Source organism: Gymnogyps californianus, chromosome Z, assembly GCF_018139145.2.
Source record: "Gymnogyps californianus isolate 813 chromosome Z, ASM1813914v2, whole genome shotgun sequence".
NCBI classification, from domain to species: Eukaryota; Metazoa; Chordata; class Aves; order Accipitriformes; family Cathartidae; genus Gymnogyps; species Gymnogyps californianus.
This window is the reverse complement of record NC_059500.1, coordinates 64,398,333-64,417,303: the sequence shown is the minus strand read 5'-3', so window position 1 is coordinate 64,417,303 and position 18,971 is coordinate 64,398,333.

The window sequence follows — 18,971 nt, the reverse complement described above, 5'->3', positions numbered from 1 at the left end:
ACACAGGCTAAGTTGCCCCCCAGTTTCACAGAGACTTAAAACTGAAAACCCGAGAAGCTGGGTGAAACCTTGCTAAAATTAATCCTAGTTGCTTTCAAGCTGACTTTAGCTTAACCTCCGTCATGATGATCCTGTTATAAGCAGGTCAAGAGATTTAAAAAGAAAGAAAGAAAAAAAGGAAAACTAGTATTTTTTCTGAATTCAGAGTGATCTGGTATCTAAGTACTCCCAACTGTTCAATATCTAGGGAGGCAGGGGAGGAGGCTGGATAATGGGAGGGAAAAAGTAGAACTTAGAGACACCTATGTACATCAGAGCTGTTTAATACCTAATAAGGCATGCTGCATGCAAGGTGGTTTTGAAGGTCCCTGGTGATGGGAACATGGTGCAGACTGTGCGAATTGGGCTTGCAGGGCACCACAAGACGTTGCGTGAAGAGTACTGGCCACATTTCCACTGAGGCACCTCTTCTGCTTCCAGGACTGGGCTGGCCTTGGGAACAGATAGTCATGTTTGTGCAGCGGGGAGCTTGAGGCTGGCTGAATCTATGTTGCCCCTGAGGAGAGTTAGCATCTTCGCAGATACCAACTTCCTTCTTCATGTGCCAAAATGAGGTATTGGAAAGCTAATTCAACGTCTTTGGGCACTATGCATATGCTGAGGTGAAAAAAGGAGCAATTAGTATCCTCTGTATCTCTGGGCTGTTTCACCACGTTTAGCTTCACAAGATGCTTCTAAATTAAAACAGCATAAAGAAGAGCTTGCGCCCTCTTGCTCTGAAGAGTTGGGGGAACGCTCCTTGGGGAGATAAGGGTCATTTCCCAACTCAGCTGATGTCAATGAGCTCAAGAAAGCTGCCCTGCTTTGGTTAGCTTGTTTACTCTTACCTCTATTTTGGGAGAAAACCCTAATTTATAAACCTTCAGACTGCAATTGAATGAAACTTGATTTCAGCTCCTCTTTTATTCCAAACCATCTACGCCAGCTCCACTTACTTGTCTTTCAATGGTTTTAATGTAGAAGGTAGCTGAGCAACAAACATGGTCTTATTGCTCTTGGTAGCAGTTGCACTAGAGGGTTTAGAGTGACCATTGTCTTAACCTCATGCCACATCTACTAAGGCCTCTTTTGTTTGTACTTTTAGCCACTGCACCATAGCAGGAGTCATTTTTTCAACGACGTGCATTTGACTGGTCTGGCAAGAGCTTAACAACCTTTGAGAAGCAAATCCAGATTTTCTTTTTGCAGTGCCTGAGGTCTGTCTGCTCAGCTAGTGTGGTGGCTTCTGCTCTTGCTTTCACGCTGAAAGGAGAAGTGAATGCTGGTTCATTTTTTAAATTATTTGTTGTAAAAAGAATTTGTTGGCTTCCCCTGTCTTCCTCTGTGCTGCACTGATTCTGACTGCTTTTTTATTACTATGAGTGGATTTCCTGGTTAGGTTTCAGCAGCCTCAAATGCCTCCTGGTCACAAAGGCCAATTGTGTATCAGTGATGGGTTTTGTTCATAGTGACTCTGTTTAGTGGTGGTTAAACAATTTTTTGTTGTTTTGCTACTTGAGGCTCAAGTCATAGGGTTGAGAGGAATTTCAAAGCTGCTGTACCTTGGGAATTGTTAAACAGTTAAGAAAGAAAACTGGAGTAGTATGGTATGAATAAGCACATGGGATGATTGTGAGACGTTCCAGAGTGCTCATCTGGGCTCTACCACCGAGGTTTCTCTGTGGTCAACAGTAACTTGTTTCAGCTCCTTGACTTTCTTTGCCATCTGTAAAACAAAAATTTGAACAGTAAAGCTTATTCAACCAACTCTTATGAATACCTGGAAGTCACTGAAACCACTCAAGAACATTTAATATATACTTGAACTACAGAATTCAGTCTTTACTGACCTCACTATTTTCAGCTGGCTCTGCCAGGCTTTTGGCTTCCTAACACTACTCCAAATAAAAATTGTTAGCAATGATTTTTTGACAATAATGTCATCAGGACTTAATGTGAGTACATGCAGAAAGTCAGTTGAGCGAGAAGGCTTTATTGATATGTAATTGCTTTTCAGAGCAAACCCACACTTATTCATTATTCAGGGGCTATTTATGTCTGCTTGCAATTTTCTGGAAACTTATCCATATCTCTTAAAACAACAGTATTTGTTTTCATTGTTTCCTAAGGGGAGTTATAGGTTCCTTTGCTCTCATTCAGCTGTGCTTAATGCTGCTACCTCTGCAGTGCCCCAGGCTTTCATCGGAGTATGTCACCTCTTTTCATAAACTGCTGCTGGGAGCTTCATTCATTCACAGGACACTAACATACTAATTCACGTCACAACTATTTTTCCTGAGGAGCTTGCTAGTTGCTGAAAGATAGCTGCAGTGATTACATTTCCTAACTCAGTTACTTGTCTTCCTGTTGGTTATGGAAATGCATTTTTATTAGGCCCCCTATACAGCAAAACTCAAGACTATTGCTGTTCTTGAACCAACCCTGATTTAAAACTTGTCATGTTATTATCACTCATGAGCTAATAGGGTCAGCAACGAGTCCTTCCTTTAGCTCTAAGTGTTTATTTAAGGCATTTCCTGAGGGTAGGACATAATGACAATCTATAGCAAGTTAATTTGATTATTACACCGACCAGTAATTAGGCTTTAAATTGATGCAGGAATGAACAGTATGAGGCTTTGCTAAGTAGCATTTGGGACCCTCATGTGTTGTAACTCCCCCCCACCCCCCCCCAGTAACCGACTAATTGCCATTCATTATCACCACCAACATTAGGATGCACTACCTATGCTTCAGTAATGAGAAAGGTTTTCCTTTGCTGATTTTAGGTGGTGGATGATACCCGAACCCATGTAATGAAAGTACTTGAACAGAAACCAGTATTTCCGTTTCCCAACTCTGAATGATTTAATGAGGACTTGGGGATGAAATTAATTCAGTTTCTTTTTGGAGCAGAACATATGCCATATATGATGTTACTGAGTGTGGCTGCAAACCTAAAGAGGGAGATTTTCAACAGGTGATTTTTTTCCTCCTTCTGACCGTGCTGTTATCAGCTAAGTACTGAAACATGTCATGCAGCTGCCTCGCCTCCTTGCTGCAGTGGAACATGCACGACAATGAGGTGTGCTAGCCACAGTTTATTTATGATAGCTAATTGTGTGCTCATGTTAGTTGTGGCCCCTTGCTAGGTGTTACAGATCCTGGACATGAAGTTGGTACGCTACAGTATTGTGAATAAATACAGGACTTTATTATGGCATTTGGATTTGATGAGGGGGACATGGGCCGCTAGGTTTAATTCAAGGCAGTCTTGCAAAATCTTTGAGTCTGAAAACACTCGCAAAAGAGTAAAACACTTCAAATTTTCCTTTTGCTGCTTGCCCAGTGATTTCTTGTGAGGCCTAGTGCAGGAGGATCCGACCCTGTTACTATGCTACCTCATGTTATTGCCTGGAAGGTAAAATGTCGTGGCCTTGCCTGCACCCCGCCCCAGACGGCTGGGGTGATGTTGCTCCCCTTGGTGACATGAGGTGGGGCACATGATGGGCCAGGTCTGCGGTTTCCAGTCCCATGACTCTCCTACTGTTGTCATGCTCCTGTCATGCTGCTGGAAGTGAACCCGTATGACAGGACATGTGCCAGTTGGTGTTTTTCTGAGGGCAGAACCACAGGGCATTTGGTAAAGAGGTGGTGTGGCATGGGTGGGCGAGTTTTCCCAGTGGCCTGAGCTCAAATCCCCAGCTGTATCATTGCAGCTGCTGGATCAGATGAACATGGCGAGAACAGAAATGGAGCTGCAACAACCAAGCTTAACCTGGTGTGGATGTGTTGTATGGTGGCTTGCTGCCTTGTCTGCAGATACGGGTGTGCCACTGCAGACAGGAGTACAGTTCCTCTGCAGTATGGGAGCCTGAAGTGTTATCACTGCTAAAAATGCTGCTGTCTCACCCCCAGAAATCTGTTGTGCATCCTTTTCCCTGATTGCATGAGGTGGGTTGGAGTGAAGGTCCTTCTAGCCCAGAGTCTTGTCTCCCAGGCTCACCTTTGGTGGGTGCTCAGGTAAATAAGAAGTTGGTCATGTATTGAGTGAGTACTGAGGCTCTCCAGCTTCTCTCTGCACTCAGGAGGAGCAGGCAAGAGTTTACACAGATGTCGCTTGCCAGTTTTTGTATTACTCTCTCAGTTGTGTAGTTTTTATGTAGGTTGGTTTCATTAAAATAGCAAAGAAACCTTTACTGAAAGCCATACCTCCACTGGCTAATTTCACTTCTCAGTTTTTATTTCAGCTTCTGTTTTATTTCAGCCTCCGCGTTGCAAAGTTAAAGGACATTATTTCCTTTCGGTAGATTTCCAGGGATATCAGTCAGCAGGGCTCTGTGAGATCAGTTCATGCTAGCTGAGCATCTGTCCCTGGAAATTAAAAATGTGGTGGAGCTCCAAGGCCTGTACAAGCTTTTGAGAGTACTTTCTCCAGTCCTGAGTGACATGTCAGATTGCCCAGTCTGACTTCACGAACAGCGCTACATAGCAAAATAATCAAGTTAATCTTGTTAGGACCAGTGTGATGTGAATCTGTATGACTGCCCTGTGCTGATGTCTGTGCTCACTGATTATCAGAGCGGAGCAGATGAAGCGAGTACAGATAAGATGCTGCTTCCACGCGCTGCTGCTGTATCGTTGCTGCAGACACTTGTAATCTGCATCCTCTGAAGGCAGGGGCCCTAATTAATTTAAATTTTACTTAGCTGCCATGAACATTTTTTACTGTCGACAGCCTTGGCTATTTGAAAGCTTTGGGCTTTGCTGTTCTTTTACACCCATTTGTAGCAGTTGTTTTGCCTCTCCATTGCTCACAGCTTTTCATGGACTGATGGAGTAGATCTTCGGGTAGTAGAAGACAGTACGGTTTTTACTAAAGCAGTGAAGCTGCATTGACTTATGCTAGCTGAGTGTCTGGCTTTTTTTTAACATTGGACTGGATGAAAAACCGTCTGAGTTATCTCAACCATGCACTTGATTCAGTTTGATTCATTCTCCTGCAATGAAAAAGTGTCCCAGATCTGCCAACTTTGACTTTATGATGCAAGTTTAGGTAAAAGGATTTAATGGATGTTATAACACTGTAGCCATCACAGCTTTCTGGTAGTTCGCTTGTTTCAGCTTATTTCAGAGCAACTCTGGTAATTCCTTAATTTGTCCAATAATTGCCAGATTGCCGGATTTCATTTGGAGAGAGTGTAAAAGACACATTCTGCATCTTCATGTACCAAAGCAAGGATGTGTCATTCATATCTTTCTACCTACCTCATATAAGAGATACCTGCTCTGGACCTATAGAATATCTACTTTTACACTATAATTTTTCCTTTAGTTTCTGCTAAGCAAGTTGGTTTGCATGGTACTGCATGCTATCTCAGCTGTTTGAAATAGTATCATGTTGAAACTTGGCATACAAGTTGCCAACTTGGAATCACATGAGAAAAAAAAAAAAAAGGAGAGTATTGCTTTGATCCTTTTGGCCAAACTTGATATATTGCCTGAAGGTGGATTAACACTCTCATGTTCAAATTTGAGATCCGCCCCCCACTCCTCCAAACTCCAAAGAGCTTTGTGGCCTTTTGATATTCTGAAAGACAGTTCTGATATGGGATGAGCAATGTAATATTTGAATGGCACGATCTCTTCCTATGTAGTGGTAACTAGTGCCTAGCGAAAGCAGAGCTTTGTTTTACTGATTGTTTTGCTGAAGCATCCAGCATTTCAGATTAGTCCAAATTACCTCTGAACTTCTTAGGGCTGCAAAATTAGCCTAGATAATCTTGCAAGAATAAATTGCCCTTAATGTTTCCAGTAATTTCTGGTTAGGCTTGAATGACTCCGTTAAGTGGTTTTCTCTGAGCACTGTCTTGAAACTCCCAAATCAAAGGCATACGAAAATGAATAATAATTTATTACAATAATCAAATTGGGTAACTGCTGACTCCGTCTGACAGTGTTGTGCATCCACAAACAGTCCTCGTCCCAGGAGGTAGCTTAGGTTGTTGGAGGACATGTCTTCTGCCTGGGGAGGAGATGGGAGCAGCGCTATCATCTGGCAGAAGGTGGCCAACCCATCTCCTATGGCAGCTGGTGGTAACTCACCAGCAAAGGGGCAGTGACACTGCATAACAGCTTTATCATACTGATACTGATATTATTTTGATATATCTGAATTTTGTATCTCTTCCTGTGTGAAGGCTTTGACAAATTGATTTATATTGACCTCTGCGGAAAGATAGTGGGTTTCTACTTACCTACCAGGTTTCGGAGGGATTGCCTGTGACAGAAAACACATACACTCATGGTCTGTACAGTGCTTTGAAAGAAAATAGAAGTAGGGTCAGATTTTGATCCTGCTTGCAAAATGGAAATAAAAGAACCAGTGATGTGCAGCTGGCTTATTTGAGAACTGGTGCCTGAACCTGTATTGGCAGTTCAGTAATGAATCAAATGATCTTTGGCAGTCAGCAAGTTTAATGCCATCAGTGGTCCCTTGCTACAGCTCTGGGGTTGCAGGGGAAACTGCCTGTGCCCCGTCATGGACATCACCCCAAGGACTGAAGATTGGCATCACTAGAATAATCCAGATTTTTCTGTTGTGCAAATGAGAGTCAAATTTGGCCTCCAGGATTAGATTTATTGAGGCTGCCAAGCCAACTCTTCAAGTATTTGTGAAAATATGTATTGCAAAGATTTTCCAAGGTGACTGGGGAGTTCTCCCCAGAAGTCCTCTGTGAGTTTTTCCAGATGAAGGAAATTTTGCATCTCAGCTTTTGCAAAGTGTTGTCCCTACTGTGTGGTCACACTTTGTCCTAATCTCAGAACCCAAATCTCTCCAGCCCCGTGGTGTTGTGGTAGTAGGGACCATAACAATTAAAATTCATGCTCTGTTTGAGCTTTCTTATGCTTGGCAGCTGCTTCCAGACCTCATTATTTAATCACTTTTTGTGGAGGTCTTTGGAGTTGTTTTCAGCCAGATTTATTTTTGGATGAAGGCAAGAATTTCTTTTGAGAAGTATCTTTGATGAAATAAATGATGGAAAGGAACTGAAAAGCTGTAATTCAGTCAAGACATTAACTTATGGCATAGCCTGTGATAACAGCTTCATGGTATTAAGGTTTTTCTGTTCAGTCCAGAAGCAGGTATTTTTACGTCAAGCATAAAATAATTTTTTTTTCAGTAATGACAAGAGGACTTCCATATTTTTTCAAATAAAAATAATGTAGAAAACAATTTGTTTCTAAATACAGATGAAAAAATAGCATACTCTTAATTCAGACACAGAATACATAGTTTCATTATTTATATTCTTTTGGTTTTGTGTTAGTGGTTTTGGCAGTTCATCTGAAAATGAAATGTTATGGACAAAATTAAAATCAGAGATCCTTTAAAACTTTATTTATAATGGCAGGATACATACAATTATTGTGATTGGAGAAATGAAGTTGCTATATCAGAGATGATCTGGCTGGAAACATCTGACCCATCTTTGGTGAGGAGAGTGGGAATAAAGCTCTAGCCAACTGCCATTAACCATCACCAGGCCATTTTGTGGTGGTTGTGCTCCTCCACTGTTCCAGGGACACTTGCAATTTCCGAATTTCTTTCTGCTCCCCCCCAGATAGTCCCTTTATTTAAAGCACAGCTGGTGCAGGGCTCTTCAGCAGCTCAGGGAAAATTAGATTTTGCTGTCCCAATGTGTGTAGGCTGGCCAACTTCGTTCAGTGAGAAGCTCTGCAGACCTGGGTGTGCTGCTGCGGTTGGGGTGCTGGGCTGGGGATGCGGGAAGTGCAGCTCCTCACCGGGGCCCATGCTCCCCCTTAACTTGCTCTCCAGTTCCTTCCGTGGGTGGCCAGCACTCTGGCGTGGAAAAAATACCTGTTTCCTTCACCCCAGCAAGCTGCTGCCCATAGGAATTGTGTGCTTTGTGCATGCACTGTCAATCCTGCTATAAAATCACATCTGGCATGATTTCTCTATTACAGGAGATACCCACTGGCTTGGATCTTCTTATGAGCACTTGGTTGCTCCATCTCCTAACCTTAGATGGTCAGCCATTGGGTTTGGCTTGCAAGCCCCCAGATAAATGCTTCAAGATACAGTGAAAAGAAAGCACAGAGCCCCACCCTATAAGCAGGAATTGATTGAAGAGGAGATCCAATTCAGTCTTCCTTACATCAGCTTTATACTTAATAAAGATTCACCAGAGTCCCACAAATACTGAATTCCTGAGGTAGAGTTTTGTATGGGCCAGTATATTGGTAAACTAGAATAAATCACCAAATAGTAAAGTAGGATGTGGATTACATTTCATTTTTGCTGCTGGAATGCTAAATTTCTTCAGTTAATCCTTTGGTTTGCCTTTCCATGTCAGCAGGTTTCTGCATTTACGCTATTGCCTCTGTGTTTTGTACCTTGTGTCCTAGATAATCCTGACAATGTGGCTAACTGCTTTTTAGTTTTGATAGATGATAGATTATGTCAATCTGTTGCATATGGAAACAACTGGTTTCTTTTATCTCCCGTGCTTGCTGACCACACAGATTTTGGATGGAGTGAGCAGCTAGCTTGTATCCAGCAGGACTACACAGTTGATGCTGCCGGGGTAAAATATCCATCAAAGAATGGTTACACTCACTGCTGCTCATCATAACATTGTGAGTAACTGAAATCCCTTCCCTTCATTACTTCTGGGCAGAGGAACAGGTGAGAGAATTGCTGTTGGAAACTTCCTGAAGTCGTGGTCAAATTAGATGTATTCTGGCAAGAACTCACTCATTCTAAGTTGAATCCAACCCATGGACAGCTAGCCAGTCTCTCTGGATTTGGCAAGGAAGCCCTACTGTTGTGGCCATTTCTGGACCAGCCTCCCAGATGGAAAGCAACAGTGCCAAACCTTAGATTATGTTGATTCTGCAGTTGGCCTGATGGCAACACAAAGCTGGTTTTGAAATGTAACTACCGATCTGTCAGCCTCACCTCTGTGCCTGGGAAGATCATGGAACAGATCCTCTTAGAAGCTATGCTGAGGCACATGGAGGACAGGGAGGTGATTCGAGACAGACAGCATGGCTTCACCAAGGGCAAGTCTTGCCTGACCAACCTAGTGGCCTCCTATGATGGAGTGACTACATCAATGGACAAAGGAAGAGCTATGGATGCCATCTATCTGGACTTCTATCTGACATCTATCTGTAAGGCCTTTGACACGGTCCCCCCCAACATCCTTCTCTCTAAATTGGAGAGATATGGATTTGATGGATGAACTGTTTGGTGGATAAGGAATTGGCTGGATGGTTGCATCCAGAGAGTAGCGGTCAATGGCTCAGTGTCCAGATGGAGATCAGTGACGAGTGGCATCCCTCAGGGGTCCATATTGGGACCAGTACGGTTTAATATCTTCATCAGCGACATAGACAGTGGGATCAAGTGCACCCTCAGCAGGTTTGCAGACAACACCAAGCTGAGTGGTATGGTTGACATGGCTGGGGGATGGGATGCCATTCAGAGGGACCTGGACAAGCTGGAGAAGTGGGCCCATGTAAACCTCGTGAGGTTCAGCAAGGCCAGGTGCAAGGTCCTGCACCTGGGTCAGGGCAACCCCCAGTATCAATACAGGCTGGGGGATGAAGGGATTGAGAGCAGCCCTGTGGAGAAGGACTTGGGGGTACTGGTGGATGAAAAGCTTGACATAAGCCGGCAATGTGTGCTCATTTGTAAGTCTTTGTACCCATAAAACTGTTGTTTGTTGTTGTGTAAGTTTTATAAATTTTAGCTCACTTTAAAGACTATTCTCTGCAAGATAAGACATACAAACTATGTTGTTGATGGATCAGCACCTATTTTTGGTGCTGGTTGAATGACAGATTATGCCTTCTCCAAAGAGTTTTGGTATATTTTACTTACAAAAATAGATCAAAAGTGGGGTTTTTCATTACACGCTCATTTCAAAATGTCTGAACAATACACAGGGAATAATTTATTTAATTAGTTACTTCTACCAAATGTCCGATAATAAATAAGTGAAAAATGTCCATTATTTGCATGGTGGTATGTAACACATACCTTATGCAGCGTAGCAGAGTCAAAAGGCAAGATAAATTATATTGGATGTATTGCACCATTTACTTAAGTAATTTCATATCAATAGACTCTACTCACCTCCCATTTGCATGAATATGGGGGATTTTTCTTATTCAGGCAAGCTTGAGGCAAACAGTGTCGGACAAAGCATTTTCCTCTTCCTTTTGAACATCTATATCCCTTGTTTTATGCGTACTTTTTGAAATCCCTTGGTTCCCTTCCAGCTCACAGATGGGCACAAAGCATCTTGGCTTTCCACCTCCTGCTTTGTTATTGCTTAAGTATGTTATCCTCATTGCATTCTAATTAATGAGGATATCGCTGCCAGGGGGACAGATAGCAGAACTGGAGATAAAGTCGTCTTTTGCATCAAACTCTGAGTGTTAATCTATGTAAATAGATTGATGAATATTCTTAAAACTGTTGCGCCGGTGAAAGGCTTGCTGCCTCTCTCCTGGTGGAGTTGTTACGTGTCCATCAAATCAATCTAGGTAGCTGATGTGATTTGAAGTCCTGTGGCAGATATAAAATGAGTTAGGGAGTATTTACACACCCACCCACCCCTTAGATGGCAGAAACGGGAGAGGAGGAGGAAGCTCTGGCAAAGGGGGTAGTGGTAATCTGGGGGTTACCACCCCTCAGCACCTCTGACATGTTGGGTGCTCTAAAGAGAAATTCAGTGGTTATGAAGATTTCACAGGGCAGTGAGGTGCTGTTGGGGGGGATTAGCAAACTGTAGGCCTGAGTTTACAACCTTGGATCCACCATGAGGCACAAAGTCTTGGCTGTGCTTTTTCAGCTGTCTGTGCTCATTTGTTAACCCCTGGAGAGGCTTGCTACTGCTATAATTTATTTTACTATTCATCATGAAAAAAATTCCAATTCTCAGAAGCTACAGGGGAAGACGGAAGACAGAGCTTATATTGCTGTCAGTTTAAGATAATTTTCTATTATCTTTCTATATAAGTTACAGGAAAGATATGTTGTCTTTTTTAGAAGGTTATGGAATCAGAGAAAGTCACACCATCCTTTTAAAACAGGGGCAGGGATACCAGGTATAGAGTGTATCTGAAGAGGCTGGAGAACCCCAAAATAATTTACCTTGGGAGGCTGATGGTGGTTTTTCTTTCTCAACCCATTCATACATTTGCTTTCCCCCCTTCTAATGGCTTAATATTTTCCCTCTTTCTCCATTCCCCAGTCCCCTAGAGCCAGCTCTTCTTTCAGACACAGTTTGTGTTTACAACCAGTTGCCATTAACCCACCATACGAACAAAAACACGGGCTTTGAATGAAGTCTGTCTAGTTTCTGCAGTAAAGAGCTGGTTGAAAGTAGGCTTTCTGGAGGGGTATCTTGGCCTGACGGGGAAGAATCCTATTTAAACTGTCATATTTTCTCAGTCAGAATGTTGCTCCTTTCCCCGTCTCTCCCCAAGTGATTCGGTACCTTTTTTTCTCTTCTTCACAGCTGTCTGAGTTTCACCAGCTTGACACAGCATTAAAAGCATTTGCACTTTGTCTGTATCAATAAACATCAGCAAAACTGCCACAAATGCTCCTGTGATACATGGCCATTAAGTACAGCTGCACCTTTTTGGATGTGGGAGGGAGGACGGCTACAGCTCTCATCTGAGCCGAGGATAAGCCCATTTGCTTGTGCAGAAGCAAGATGAGGGACCAGATTTGCTCAGCTGTGTTTATTCTCCCACCCACATGTGTGACCATACAAGCATCCCACCAGCCGAACGTCAGGCTAATCAAAACAACATAAAGCCGGCTGAATCCCAAACCAGCTGCAATGAGGCTTGTCACGCCTATTCCATTATTGTTGTTGTTTCAGTTTGTAAAATTAGCCTCTGCTGATGGCCCTGCCTGCAGCTGCCTCTCCTCCAGCCTCTCTGCAGCTCCCACATCTCTGGGCCGTCCTGCGTGTGATAGCTGCGCGCTCCCTCCCTGGTGTCCCCGCAGCCCCCAGTGGGACGCAGGGCTCTGAAGGCGGCGGGTTCCTACCCCGCCTCCTGCCACCGGGATCTGCTCTTTGAGCTGCAAATGAATTCAAGAACCTCCCTGGGAACAGAAAGGCTTTTCAGCTGATCAAATGGCTGGAAATGAAAATATAACCATATGTTGCTGTGTGAGCTTGCCGTGGCTATACGGGTCCCTTTGTTAAAATTTCTGTGCCCTGCCTAACCCTCGCCTGGCTCTAGATGGGGAGATGGACGGGTTTTACTCAATCGACCCCGTTCCTCGTAGCCCTGCAGGGCTTGGCAGTTGCTGCTGTGGGACCCTCCACCTAACTTGTGGGCATCTCTGTCCTCCCCTCTTGTGCAGTGTCATCCCGATGGACTGCTACTGGATTGTCCTGCTACTAGAAAAAAAATAGTGTTGCTTGATGCTCCTGTGTTGATTTTTGGTGGACTAACTGGGCCTACGGAGTTCAGACATGAAGGTATGACTCTTTGTCTCGCTGTGAGAAACAGGGAGCATGGTTTGGGGTTTTGAGTACAGAGGCCAATTTGGTCTGCTGTGGCAAGCACACTTCAAAATTCATGCCAGCCTTTTGAAATGTGTTGATTAGTTTACAGGGGAAAAAAAGAGTGAAAAGTGAAAAATACGGCGTGCTGAAATGGGAACCAGGTGGTGCCCAAAGTGGCTTAATCAGAACCTGTGAATGTCCCTCCCTCAGGCAGGGCTGCTGCGTGCAGTGTGTGGTCTGTCTGCTCGTCTTTCCGAGTGGGAAAGAAGGTGTCAGTCCTGCTGTCAGGACCACTACACACTGCAGTCCCTGCTTCTGCTTTTGACAGAAGGGAGAGAAATGTGAATGGGGAGAAATGTCACTCTCCTGGTACTTCCAGGATGGGAGGTGCTACTTGCTCGTGCCAGCTCTGCCAGGCAGGCCGGTTGTGTTGCCCACTGTGGCCAGGCGTTCAGGTCCTGGTTCTTAGCTCTGCTATGCGCATGGTGTCAGCCTTGTCCAGTCAGTCTTCATAGGCTGGGTGGTGCCCAGGGAAATATTGCAACATGCTGTGATCTCAGGGTCTGCTGAAAAACAGAAAAAAACATCAGGAGAGAAGGAAGGTGGAGGGGGAAGGTACCTGGAGGGGGCTGTGGCAGAGTCTCTACTGGCTGAGATGTGATGGCGTGGCACCCTGTGTGCCTGCCAGTGCTTTGATCTGATCCTGATGAGCCTCTGCAGCATCCTGGCTCACCAAAGAGCAAGGTCTGCATGGCTTACTGGCTTTTCAGCGGGGGACCCTACAGTGCTGCTGCACACTTGAAGTCTTAGAGGAAAGCAGAAAGATGTGTAGTAGGAATAGAGGTTAATGCTATAAACACAAGCACTGAAATAACTGATTAATCTAAATGATTGCCCGACTTCTGGCTCCTGTGTACCTAGCACAGCTGCTGGGTGAGTGTTGCAGCCCCTTCCCTGTCCTCCAAACCTCTCCACATCCCTCTCCCACCCGTTTCCCACCGCTGTACTCCCAGCTGGTGCTGTGAACAGACCTCAACCATTACCCCACAGAGGTGACATGAAATTATGCCCAATGCTTCCCTGTCCCCAAAGCCTCAGCCATTAAATATCACTGAGGGAAAGCTCTTTGTACCGCCTTTCTGACCCCTGTACACTCCAGTACAGCTCCAGCACGGCTCCAGCATATGGAGCTATTCTGGTCAAGAGTCTGGGCTTCTTACCTGTATAACCTGTATAAGAGGCAAGAGACTACAGTAAAAAATAGTTTATTCCCCCAGTTTGATCTCATGCTGGTTTTACACTAGAATAACTGTGCTTCCTCAGTGCTACTCTTCCTGTGGAGTTAATAGGTGTATATAAAGCAAGCATGATGATCCTTCACTTAAAAGCACACTTGGGAACTTGCTAATCTCCCTGGAGGTTTGGCCAGGTTTCATCGTGTGCTCCTGGTTTGCGTCTGATTTTTGTTTCAGACACATGCCGCAGAACTGGATGCTGCTTAGAAAGCTGGGTTTAATAAAACCATCCGTCTAATATACACCTCATTCTGGAGAGATCTGACTGAAAATATTTCTTCTCTTCCCATGATTATTTTTTTTTGTTTATCTTTAAAAATATCCTTTTTAATCCTGTTCTGCTGCTTTCTAATTATCATGTGAACTGGATCTGTTGAAACTTTTTCCTTTTCCCTCTTCCTTTTCTACTCCCATTTTAAGTGGATAGTGTTAGTGCTGTGTGGTGCTGCTGATATCCCTGCCAGCATGTCCCACCCTCTGAGGGTGCCGTGGCCATGCACTGCTTCCCATGGCTCTACTGAGATTGGTGATGGGCTTTCCCCTGGGCAGCTCTTTAGGAGAAGGGTTAAATTGGTAGATAGGGCAGGACCTTCTTGGTGATGGTCTCAAAACTGCTTTTGTGACCTGCCTCTGACAGACTTATGAAGGTAAGCCCTCACCTGTGGCTGCACCAGGACTTATTCAAGTCATGATGTAATAAAACTACTACTAAAAATCCCACTCTTGTTGATGGGCTTGGATTACTCTTTCATTTGTAGATCTGGGCCCAGAGATGCAATACATCTGTACCCTGCCACTGGTCCTGAGGTGGGGTGGAGGGCCTCAGTCTCCCCTTGGAGATATGCTGTCCTCATCTCATCTGGTGCAGATGATGTGGAGAGCAAGGCCAAGGCTCACTTATGCCTTTTTGCTGACCATGCAGTCTGCTGCCCTCAACAGATGCCTTGGCCACCGTTGCCTGCAGCTGGGTCCCTGGAGGCTTGTTCCTCAGCAGGGATTTTCTCTACAGGACAGGAAACGGTATCTCCTGTTGTCCATGGATTCGGTTAGTGCTGAACTTCAAACCTGCATTTCAAAAATATGCTTAGATGTACTTAGCTTATTTTTGTTCTTCCTCTGATCTTTTAAAAATACTCGTTCTTTAGCTATATATAGCAAAGAATAGTCTTCATAGTCAGATCAGCCACACTTCACTGAGAAAGCTTGCTCTTGCGTTATTTATAGAATTAGAGTTCTGAGCATCGCTGTCCCTTGCTCTCTTTGTACAAAGCTAGGGCACTCTGGGATGAAAACATGACCTTATCCTTTCAGTATGCAGACTGGTCACTCAAAAGTCCTTTTTTTAACAGAGCTTGTGTTCCAAAAGGACAAGTTGTAATTTGCAGCTACAGATTTCTCAATTCCTTGTGCCTGTTTTGGGTTGGTGTGATAAATGCATGCAGAGTTCGGGGGGCTTTTGTTAAATCTTGTGGTAGTTGCACATGTCCCCCATCAATATCATTATACTACTGCTTCTTGTTTTCCTCTGAGCCACAGAGTTGTTAGGATTTTCAAATAATCTAGCTTTGTAGCCTTTTGGGTTGTGAAGGCAACATAACCTATCAATATACAATACAGTTGTAAAACAATGGCTACAGGAGGTTTGATCATGCAGCTAAACAATGTATTTTCATTAAAATTTAATACTAACATAGATGTCATGTAATTGATTAAAACTAATAGTTATTTTCATTAAAATATCCACCCACTACCAATAGTCTGTAATCCCCCCATGGCTCTTGCCAGATGACAGAAACTTGAAATGTGTCCTACCTGTCTGCTAGCCTTTCCCTCCTCCCAAGTCTTCTTTCCTGATTTCTACAGCACCAGTCTTCAAGACCTACCATTAAAAATCTTCCAGCCCCTTAAAATAACAAAGACCAATAGGCATAGCACAAAATTAATTTTTTTATCAAATGAAAAGTCCTTAGGAACACTGAACTTCAGTCTGTCATTCACAATATATTTTATTCAAAGAGAAATGTCCAAATTTTCACTTACATGAGAAGGCCACTGACCACCTGCGAGAAAAAACATTGCATGGAAATCTGGTTGCACCAGGGTTTAGGTCAGTCTTGGTGCATTGTACACAAGCCCTTTATTAAAAAGGGTTTAATGATCTATTGTGAAAGGGAGCTTAGGTTCATTACATAGACAAGCTTGATGCATCCTTTTCCTGAACGTGGGGTCAACAGTGATAGCACATATCTTTAAAAGTATTGTGCACCATGGACTGACATACTTTTTAATGAAAATTTAAAATGTGTGTTAAATGCAGTCAGCAGGTAAAGCAAATAAGCCCATTGGACAAAAAATAGCTTCCAAAAGCTTTCATCCAGAGGGAATTAAATCTCCTTATGACAAGACACTGCAGAGCTCCCCACAACAACTGGTATCTCCCCTAGGAGCTGGAGCAGTCATCAACACTCTTGGCAATTGCACAACACACCTACTTGCATATGAAAAGCTTTCTGCAAAATTAATAGCCCACATTAATTCCTGGTGTGACTGCAACTGAAATCAATGATGTTACACCACTGATGAATATGGACAAATTGTTTTAACAATTACCTACTAAGTAGCAGATTAGTGAAAATCTCTTTGCACAGCAGGCAAATCCAGTCAGTGGAACGTGGCTAGAAATTGTTGCTGAAGGAGAGGGGATTTAGGAAAAGATGGAAAGAGTGGAGACAAGAGAAAGAACAAAAAATTTTCTTGTTTTACATTGACAGAATGAGGTTTTCCAGGGTTTTTTGTCTGACCAAAGGAACAGATGCAAAGCTATAGAAATGAAGACCTGATGCAAAGCTATAGAAATGGGAAAACTTTATTGTTCCAAAGTGGCTGGAGAAAAGCGAGTAAGCCCTATAGGTCCCAAATGAGCAATGGACAAATTTTACTTACCTACGCTTGTGGTTAGTGATACCACTCTTCAGGAAGATTGAGAGGGGGAAAGTGGAGAATGTGTAAAGAGGAAAGAAAGTGCACAGCAATTAAATCACTATTTCTGAACCTGAATTAATAACATGACTACGGGTCTTGAGTTCTCAGACATACTTTATTCTTTGTAGAGTTGTAGTAGAGTGGAGTTTTACTCCACTGAATGCACCAGTGTCCCATGAAGCCCTGCAACTCTAAACTGGAAGCAGCCCTCAAATACAATACAGTGCAGTCAAAAAATAAAAAAAAAACCACCCAAGGTGCTTTATTCCAAGTCCATTGTATGCAACAATGAAACCTGAAGATCAACACTTATCACCATTCCTATCCATGGAAGCTGATTTTCTGTTTCTTTACTGGTGCATGTACATGTGTGTGATTTTAAGCTTATCCTGCAGTTGGAAGTGGAGATGTCTGTCTGATGGACTTGAAAATTAAAGAACCCACAAATAAGAGAGGAAAGATACAGAAAGTACTAGGATGAACAACCTTACACAGTATCATGGAGGAGATAAATTTAAAATTCTTAGAAAGTGCAGTATAACTGGAAATAATGCCTCATTACTCTTATTCTAAAGACCTTAAAGGCTAGACAAACCAAAGGATGATGGAAAGTAGTCTAAATACCAGTGGAGTGAAGCAAATGATGGTTGAAAGATTTGCTTTAAGGATATCAATGATTTTATCACTTTAGTGGAAATGGTGTTTATATTCAGAATTGCAGAATCAGATCATAGTCATGCAGGTTGGAAGGGACCTCTGGGGCTTTCTAATTCAAAACCCTGCTCAAAGCAGGTCCAGTTGAAGCAGGTTGTTCATGGTATGTCTGGTTGTGTTTTGCATATCTCCATGGATGGAGATTTACAGCATCTGTTTCAGCATTTGACCATCCTCAGGGTGCAATTTTTTTCCCTTTTATCAAGTTGGAGTTTCCCATGTTCCAGCTTGTGCCTGTTGCCTCTTGTCCTTCCACTGAGCACATACAAGAAGAGTCTGACTCCATTATCTCTACACCCTCCATTAGGTGGCTGGTGACAGCAATAAGGTCCCCCTGAAGCCTTGCCTTCTCCAGGCTGGAGAGCCTCTCCTTGCAGGGCATGTGTCCTGAGCATCCTGGTGGCCCTCCGCTGGGCTTGCTTCTGTTTGGCAATGTCTCTTGGTGCTGAACGCCATGGACACGCTAACTGATGGCTGCACTGTGACACCTGTGCTGCCATGTGCCTTTGGGGCAAGTGATGAAGTAACACCTGAGATAGATACCATTGTGTGGACATTAGGAGAAATAGGTCTTCTGGAATCATATTCCCTACTTTTACCAAAATATGGAATTACACATCTATTGGCTTATTTTTACTAGATTACAGTGATTAATGTAACTGTTTCCATGTAGTCAAGAGAAAACTTGAGTACTTCCTTCTTGAGCTGGGGGATCTCCCGGTCCCTCTCCTCCCAAAGTCAGTGGCCTGCTCAGATCTGCTTGGAGACTTATTGTACCTCTCCAAACTCCAGCACACATCAGATGCTCCAGCCTCCTGGAAGGTGAAGGCCAATTGATTTCCATGTCTCTGTCAGCCACTCTGGCAGATGGAACAGGACTATCAGCTTTGCATCCTGCTGCTACAGGTTCAGCTTAAATTTCTGGTGCTAAATCACATGAGGTACCGGTGAGCATCTGCAGATCTGAACTCACTTCTTGTGATTGCTTCTTGGGAAAAAATTGTGCCGTATATTTGATCTTACCATAAAAGAAAGCCTGTTTCACATTGAATTATCAATATTTTTGGCCAGCTTAGCCTGGAAGTACTGGTCTGACCTTGTCCAAGCCTCAAATTTAAAGAAAGACAGATTTTCTGTAAAACAGAACCTCAACAGGCTTTACAGGCTTTGTTTTGCTTTTTTACTTCCTCCCCCCGCCCCCTGTCACACAGCACTGGGAGAGGTTTAGGACTTATACCCCAGGGGAACAGAGGTGCAATAGAAATAATACTCTTTGCTTTAGGCTGGGGCCCACTGAGAGAGGTGGTATATCTACATGGAGTAAGCAGATGATAATGTGGACTTCAGAAAGGGCTCATGGCACAGAGGGTCACCTCTG